The 7,776-nt window shown below is 37.2% G+C and overlaps 1 pseudogene across 1 annotated transcript; it reads left to right on the top strand.

The window, feature by feature from the left end:
* Positions 1-605: 605 nt before the first annotated feature.
* LOC143547097 (senescence-associated carboxylesterase 101-like) lies at positions 606-3,692 on the top strand (annotated as a pseudogene). The gene is made up of 3 exons (XR_013137717.1): positions 606-619; positions 700-1,015; positions 2,222-3,692. The product of XR_013137717.1 is annotated as a senescence-associated carboxylesterase 101-like (transcript).
* The last annotated feature ends 4,084 nt before the right edge of the window (positions 3,693-7,776 follow it).

The raw sequence follows: 7,776 nt of genomic DNA on the forward strand, positions 1-7,776 counted from the left end.
AACTTATTACGCCATATCATATCACTTATTATTTACGTCATTCAAAAGGGGGTGACGACGTAGCTTGTTGCCCGCTTATCCACTTCTCTGTTTTAATTGAATCCTTTTATTTGATATATGAATGACATGCTTTAGAAAATAGATAATAAATAATTTAGCTTGAAAATATTAACATAAAATGTATAATCCAATAAAATTAGTACAAATACACGCAAATGCATTATGTGAATTTAAACATGTAATAGTAACCTTTGGAGAGATGGAGAGTGATATGATATGGCCATATTGGCGGAGCAATAATCCCATAAAAACTGTTATTTTCTCCATTGAACATATTACTTCTTTAACTAAACAAAGACCTGGTCAACGAATTCTTCTTTACAATATACCAATAACATATAGAACACCTACCAAATAACTACGAACTTTCCTTATAAAGCAAAAAATAAATAAAAATAAAAATTTAATTCCTTCATGACATGCATTATTTTAAATTCACAAGTGATATCCCATTGCCAGCATTCTAAAACCTTTAAGCATTTGTTTGGCAGTGAACTTTCTAATTAATCATCGTATCCAAGAAACCTAACCAAAAGTTTTTCACGATGAGCCGGAACATGTAAGCTAGCTTCAACTTATTTAATCATTAATATTTTAATTTGGTTGATAATTAATATATTATGCGTTAATGATTTGTAGAGATGAAGTAGAGCTGGGCAAGTTTCTTGGATGCATAGATATCATTCCATTAGCATTTCGTGCAGCTTCAGAAACTTGTTCGATTTACAAGCTTCATACCACTCCTTCCGGGATCCAAATTTTGGCTTTCAAAAACTGTTCGTCTGATTGCATGTCTCTTTTTGCTAAAGGAGATTTCAAATTGGTTTCATCACAAAACAACAAAGTCGTTGACTTTATTTCCTCTGGTGAAGTCAACTCTTTGTTCTCCGTCAACGAAGCAGCTGTCGATACGTTTAAAAGTATTCCTAGTGCCCTCAAACAACTTAAAGAGAAGGTATCTTGCTAGAAATTATCATCTAAGTTTCACTACAAGAAAATCTATCTGAAACGTCGACTCGACGACATGTTAAAATTTTGTTTTTTGTTTTTTTCCCATAGAAATGTGAATTTCAATTCTTTATAATTAAGAGAAAAAAAAAACAAACGACTTTTTCGTGACGACATGTAGTTGGAAAATAGTTAGCTTTTATTTTAATTCATCTTTATTTAAAGAAAAATAGAATGATCCTTTAGGGATGAAATGTTGTCGGGAAAGGATGCCCTATAGCGACATCCATATTTCGACGGCAATTATAACGTTTAGCGTCGAAATTTTGTTGACAGACCCTATGGTGCAATGGCGAAGCTTGAGCTTAGTCACGGGGGTGACCGAAGTCACAGACCCAAAAACTTCCGGGTCGACGATTCGGTTCGTGTCGGTGATTTAGGTCAGGTCGGATCAAACAATATGACATATATGTATCTAATATTTCTTCATTTATTCAAACAATAGTTCTTACAATAAAAAAACAAAATAATTTTTTAACTAACAAAGACCTAAAATATTCATGATGATGCGAGAGGAAGGGTGAGTAGGGAAAAGCAAATTCGGTATTAATACCGATATCGGTACCGATATCGGTACGTATTTGGTACTACCGGTACCGAATATATACCAAAGTTTTGAGTTTTGGTACCGGTATATCTTAAATTTTACCTTCAATACCGGTATCAAACCGAATATTTTGGTATCGGTACCGGTACCGGTACCGGCACCGGTACGGTATTGATCTCATCCCTAAGGGTGAATACCTAAAAGAAGAATTGCGAAGGCCTAAAATATTTATAAAAAACAAATCTTTTACTATTCGACTACTATTTTGTATCTTTTGTTTATAAATATTGCGAAGTTTTAGAGAAAAAACCAAACGATGTGGTATTATATTTATAAAAAAAAATCAGTAGTGGCTGGTAAATTTTGAAAAAATACATCGAGGGTGACCGCACTTAATACCTATAAAAATTTCCGAGAAAAATCACAAAATTTACCCTAATAACGGAGAAAACGGCATAGCCAGGGCCACCCCCGGTCCCCACATAGCTTCGCCCCTGCTATGGTGATTGGGGACGACATGTCATCAGGATAGGGTCCTCATATCAATGAAGAAATCTTGTAGTGTGGTAGTATATGTTCTTATTGGTTTAATATATCTTTTTTCAGCTTATAGAACGCCAGTTGATTGTCACTGGAAGGGGTTTGGGGGGATATGCTGCTGTTCTTTTCACTCTATGGCTGCATCATGCTGTAGATGTGAAAGAGTCTAATGGTGAATGGACTTCCAAAAGGCCGGTTTGCATAACCTTCGGTTGTCTTCTTGTTGGCGATAAAGGTCTCCAATGCATGATCTCCAAATACCCACAATGGGAATCCAGGTTCCTGAATGTGGTTGTGAAAGATGAGTGTTTCACTAGCTTTTACTCATCAATCAGTGAATACAAACCTTTTGGTACCTTCTTGTTTTGCTCAGAATCAGGCGAGCTAACAGCTTTTCAAGATCCAGACATGATCTTAGCTATTTTAAACAGGATGGGTTCATCAAGAGCAGAAAACATGAAGATACAGGATTATGGGAAGTGTTTAAGTGAAATCAGAAGGAAGACATTGTATCGCGGGGTTTCTGAAGGTGGTGAATACAACAAACTGGAATATTTCGATGATCCGTTTGGGAAAATGAAGGAAAAACAAACGAAGAAAATATGTGATCATAAAAGGAAGCTAAATGACATGAAGATAAAGATGGTAAACATTGAAGGATACATGAAAATGATGGCATCCGAATTTTATGGCGGTATTTATGATTTCTATAGAAAGCCGTTCAAAAACGGAGCCGAAATTGAAATCCAGAACAAAATCACTAAACATGTAAATGCGCTTACCACACATTGGATATGGTTTGTTTATGAAACCCAGCGAAAGCCACAAAAGGAGGATGCTAAGATGCGCAAGAGTTGGGTTCTTAATGGTCACAACTATAGAAGGATGATCGAGCAATTCGGCATAGCCAGATTCTACAAAAATGGCAACCGAGATTACATAGCAAACAGGCCCCCCCACTATGTGATGTTAGAAGAGTTACTAAAAAAATATACCAAACCTGGTACCGTGGAGGCGGCTTTGATTTCATCAACACGCTTGAAGATAGAAGACACAAGCGACAATGCAATGGACATAACCGAAGACTACCAAAACGACATGAAGTCAAGCGAAGTAATTAAAAGGAATAAGGCCACTAGTCTTACAGAGGATTCTTGTTTCTCGGCACATGTCGAGGTGGCAAAGATTTTATTAAGAGACTTAGTGGATGGAGGGTCTGCTGGCGTCGAGGAGACATTGGAGAAATTGGAGAAATTTGAGGCCTATGTGATGTTTGAGATAAAAAAAATACTTCGTGTCACCTGATATTTTCTTGCAGAGGAGTAGTTTAATGACGCGGTGGAAGGAATATAAGGCACACAAAGGAACTGAATATGCTTCTGAGTTTGCACAATACATGAACAATAAGAGCTATGAATCATATCACTAATTAAGGCCCAACTGAGCATCATGACAATAATCCTAGAGTTGAATATTTTCTTGATTTAAAGGTTTGATTACCAGAATAAGAAATCTAAATGACCTACTTGTGTGTTTGCATGTAAGTTTACCTTTATTTGGCTTGGTTTTCTAGCGTAAACTATCACACCTGGCTCTATGGGTCTAGACGTGTGACTATCATGCATTTGAAACCTCTTTTGTAAATATATGAAAACATGTGGTACGTAGTAGAAATCTTTTCATTAAACATTCTTTCATAGAAAATTTCAGGATTTAAACACTTGATTTTCATTTACAGACGTTTAATATGACAAAACATTAATTTATATCAAATGCGTCTAACAACTATCTTCTCCATCATCTAATCTCTCCAGACTGGTTACCTGTAAAATAGTTTAATAAATACGTCAGTAACAATGCTGGTGAAATACGTTTATTTTGGACAAAAATCTACTAAGGATAATGTATCCAAATTCATTTAGTGAGGACTAGTGCTATGGTGATAATAATGAATATATGAACAAAATGGAGATGAACACCGTGATTTGTTGCCAGGAAAACCCCTTGATCTTGATTAAATCAAAGGAAAAAAAACCCCGGGTGATGACAACTCGTCTATCACCAATTTATTAATATCAAAATCGGGTTACAATTGATTGAGTTTATGATCAAGGATTACAAGAATATCTAGGTGTGTGTAAAAGCTGCTAGAGAGAGTTCTTGAGAGAGTGTTTATGATTATCAACCGTCAATAAGTGAATGCGTGCCCTAGTTTGATCATAAACTCAGTATTTAAATAAAATAACCACTAAAAACTAGTCCTATTTTCTTGCCATTTTTCCACTAGCCACTACCACTCTTTGACCACTTGCATAAAGGAGTCTTGTAGCGAAAGTTTAGGCAGACTTGGTCGTACAGCCTTTATACCTATCAAATATAATGATATGCAAAGGAAACAATCGTTAGTAAATAATAAATACTGAGGATCCTTGATCTTGACAGGATCTGAATAAGGATAAGTGATCCAAGAACATATGCCAGGATAGCATATCCACAATGTCAAACTTTCGTGCCCTAACAATTTCCCCCAAAATGGCGGTTACGATAAGATCACAGCTGTCATTTTGCCTTTGAATTCAAACTTCCTGCAAAAACAGATGAGATTTGACAAGCTAGATATAATTATCATATATCTATAGGTTTTCCTTGAGAACTTTCCTTCAAGCTATATATCCAAAACCTCTTATTCTTCCTGCAAATCATGAATAGCTAGTAGCACCTTATTTTAACCCGGATGGATGGTCCATCTTTCGTATGGAGAAATCCGGGATAAGGATTTTGGTTAAATCCAGGTGACTTATGATTAATAATAATTGAAAACTTTTGACTATTCACTTGCTACTTATTATTGAAAGTTTGTTTGATATAGCTTTAGCTTTATTGAGAATTTTAAGAAATATCTTTGAGTAACAATTTTTAGGATAGAATATCCTTGTAAAAAAATATACTAAGGATCTTGAATCCTTACAAAACTGAATTAATAAGAGATTTTAACGAAGTAAACGTAAATAGATAAGTAGAAATCATACCATAAGGTCTGATTAGACCTAAGTTACCGTGAGTAGTAATCCTTCCGTGATCATTGTAGAAATAAGTTAAGGATTTTGTATCCACAAGTCTTTATTCTCATAGTTGAACTTAGAACATCTGTTGCAAAGAACTTATAAGATTAATTGAGATTTGACCCATCAAACTGGGGAAAAGCCCATAAATTAACTGGGGACAAGCCCGTGAACTGGGGACAAGCCCGTGAAATGGGGACAAGCCCAAACTGGGGACAAGCCCAAAAACTGGGGACAAGCCCAAAAAACTGGGGACAAGCCTAAACTGGGGACTGGCCCAAGATAGGGATGTTAACTGGGGACTCGCCCAAACCGAGATTTAGCCCAAACGTGAGATAACATGAAAATGTTATAAACCGGTGGTATGGTACGTCTACCATAAATCGTAGGATCCTCCATATAGCCGAAGATAACGAAATTGTCAGCCACTAAACGTTTACTGGTTCCGCTGCCCTGGACTATACGTTGGATAGAGTGCGCTCCAAGCGAGAGTGTAGAAACTCTAATTTATAAGAAAGGTGAAAACCTTTAAACCTTGGAAGATATGACCATCGGGGGTCATACCTTAATCGTGGGCTGGGCCAAGGGAAATAGTAAAGTACCTTAAATGTGTATGAGAGGTGGCTAACCTCTTGATCATTGAATATCTTACTAATATCCTGCATTGTTACTTAAAACTTGGAAATAACAAATGTTAAGAATATGTTATCCTTCAACTAATAAAAACCTTAAATGAATAAGTGATCGGATAGATATTACCAATTTTAGGATCCTTGATCCTATAAGGATATTTGATCCTCAGAGGACAATTGATCAGGATCAGAAAAAATACTTCCTGAGGTGGATAGCATTCCATGCTCTTGGTAACCTGTTTCCTTCCATAGTGAGCATATGATATGCCCCCTTTCCTGCTTCCGATCCGATCAGATAAGGGCCTTCCCACTTGGGTGCTAGCTTTCCATCAGCCGGATTGGTTGTATTCTGGAATGCTTTCCTTAAGACCAAATCTCCTTCTTGAAATCTTCTGATCCTTATACTTTTGTTGTATGCCCCAGCTACCCTTTGTTGATATGCCGCCATTCTGATCTTGGCTAGGTCTCTGAGTTCGTCCACAGTATCCAAGTTTTCATGAAGGATGTCTTTATTAGCCTCAGGATCACAGATTCTTGTTTTGGCTATAGGAACCACCATTTCTGTAGGGATTACTGCTTCGGATCCAAAGACCAATGGGAAGGGTGTTTGGCTTGTTGCATTCTTGGGTGTCGTCATGCCAGCCCAAAGGACATAAGGTAGCTCTTCAGCCCACTTGCCTTTCTTGAATCCTAGCTTCTTTTTCAGGTTGTTGATGATAATCTTGTTGCTTGACTCTGCTTGGCCGTTAGCTTGAGGATGAACCGGTATGGAAGTAATCATCTTGATGCCCCAACTGTCACAAAAGTTAGTAGTTCTTTTCCCAATAAACTGGGATCCATTATCACAAATAATTTCAGATGGGATACTAAATCTAGTTATAATGTTTCTTTTAATGAAGGATATAACTTCCCTTTCTCGGACTTGTACGAATGCTTCTGCCTCAATCCATTTAGAGAAGTAGTCTGTCATAACAAGTATAAAGACCTTTCCACCTGGTGCTTTTGGTAGCTTGCCAACAATATCCATTCCCCATTTCATGAAAGGCCATGAAAAGGATATAGGATACATTGGTTCTGCTGGCTGATGAAGGATGTTTGCATGCCTTTGACAAGCATCACACTTCTTTGAGTACTCCATTGCATCCTTCTTCATTGTTGGCCAGAAGTACCCAGTCCTAAGTATCCTGGAGAATAATGCTCTTCCCCCTGTGTGGTTGCTGCAATCGCCTTCGTGGAAGTCTTGGAGTACCTCTTGTATTTCAGGATCCTGATCAATGCATCTTAAATAGGGACCTGCAAGAGATTTTCTATATACGATATCTTGTAAAATAATGAATTGTGATACCTTCAATCTGAAAGCCTTTAGATTTTCCCCTGTAGGGATTTCTCCATCTTGAAGGAACTTCTTAATTGGAAGGATCCAAAATAATGCTTTTCGGGAGGATGAAGGATCCTTAAGTTTTTCTGTGCAATCCACTGTTTCTTCCACAACTTACTATTCTCCAATTGCCGGAGACAATATATGAATGATAGGTATCTTTACATCATTCGGGATCTTCAATGATGATGCTAAGTTTGCTAAGGCATCTGCCCCAACATTTTCTTCTCTAGGTATCTGCATGATACTAAACGACTCGAAGGATTTTTCTAATCCCTCACAATTTCTAAATACTTGATCATAGTATCACCTTTCACAGTATAAGAGCCGTGAAAGTGGTTAGTTATAAGTAAAGAATCTATATAAACTTGAAGATACCTGATCCTCATCTGTTTGGCTAAAAGTAAACCTGCGATAAGTGCTTCGTATTCTGCCTCATTTTTGGTGGCTTGAAATGCACAGGCACGGACTGGGGAATTATGTCCCCCTATGACGATTTCAGTAGGATACCCAATCATGTTCCTCTTATGTTGGATGCTCCATCTGTGA

Source organism: Bidens hawaiensis, unplaced genomic scaffold (genome assembly GCF_021521415.1).
Source record: "Bidens hawaiensis isolate Kalapana, Puna unplaced genomic scaffold, B.hawaiensis_p1.1 tig00014615_1, whole genome shotgun sequence".
In the NCBI taxonomy this organism is placed as follows: Eukaryota; Viridiplantae; Streptophyta; class Magnoliopsida; order Asterales; family Asteraceae; genus Bidens; species Bidens hawaiensis.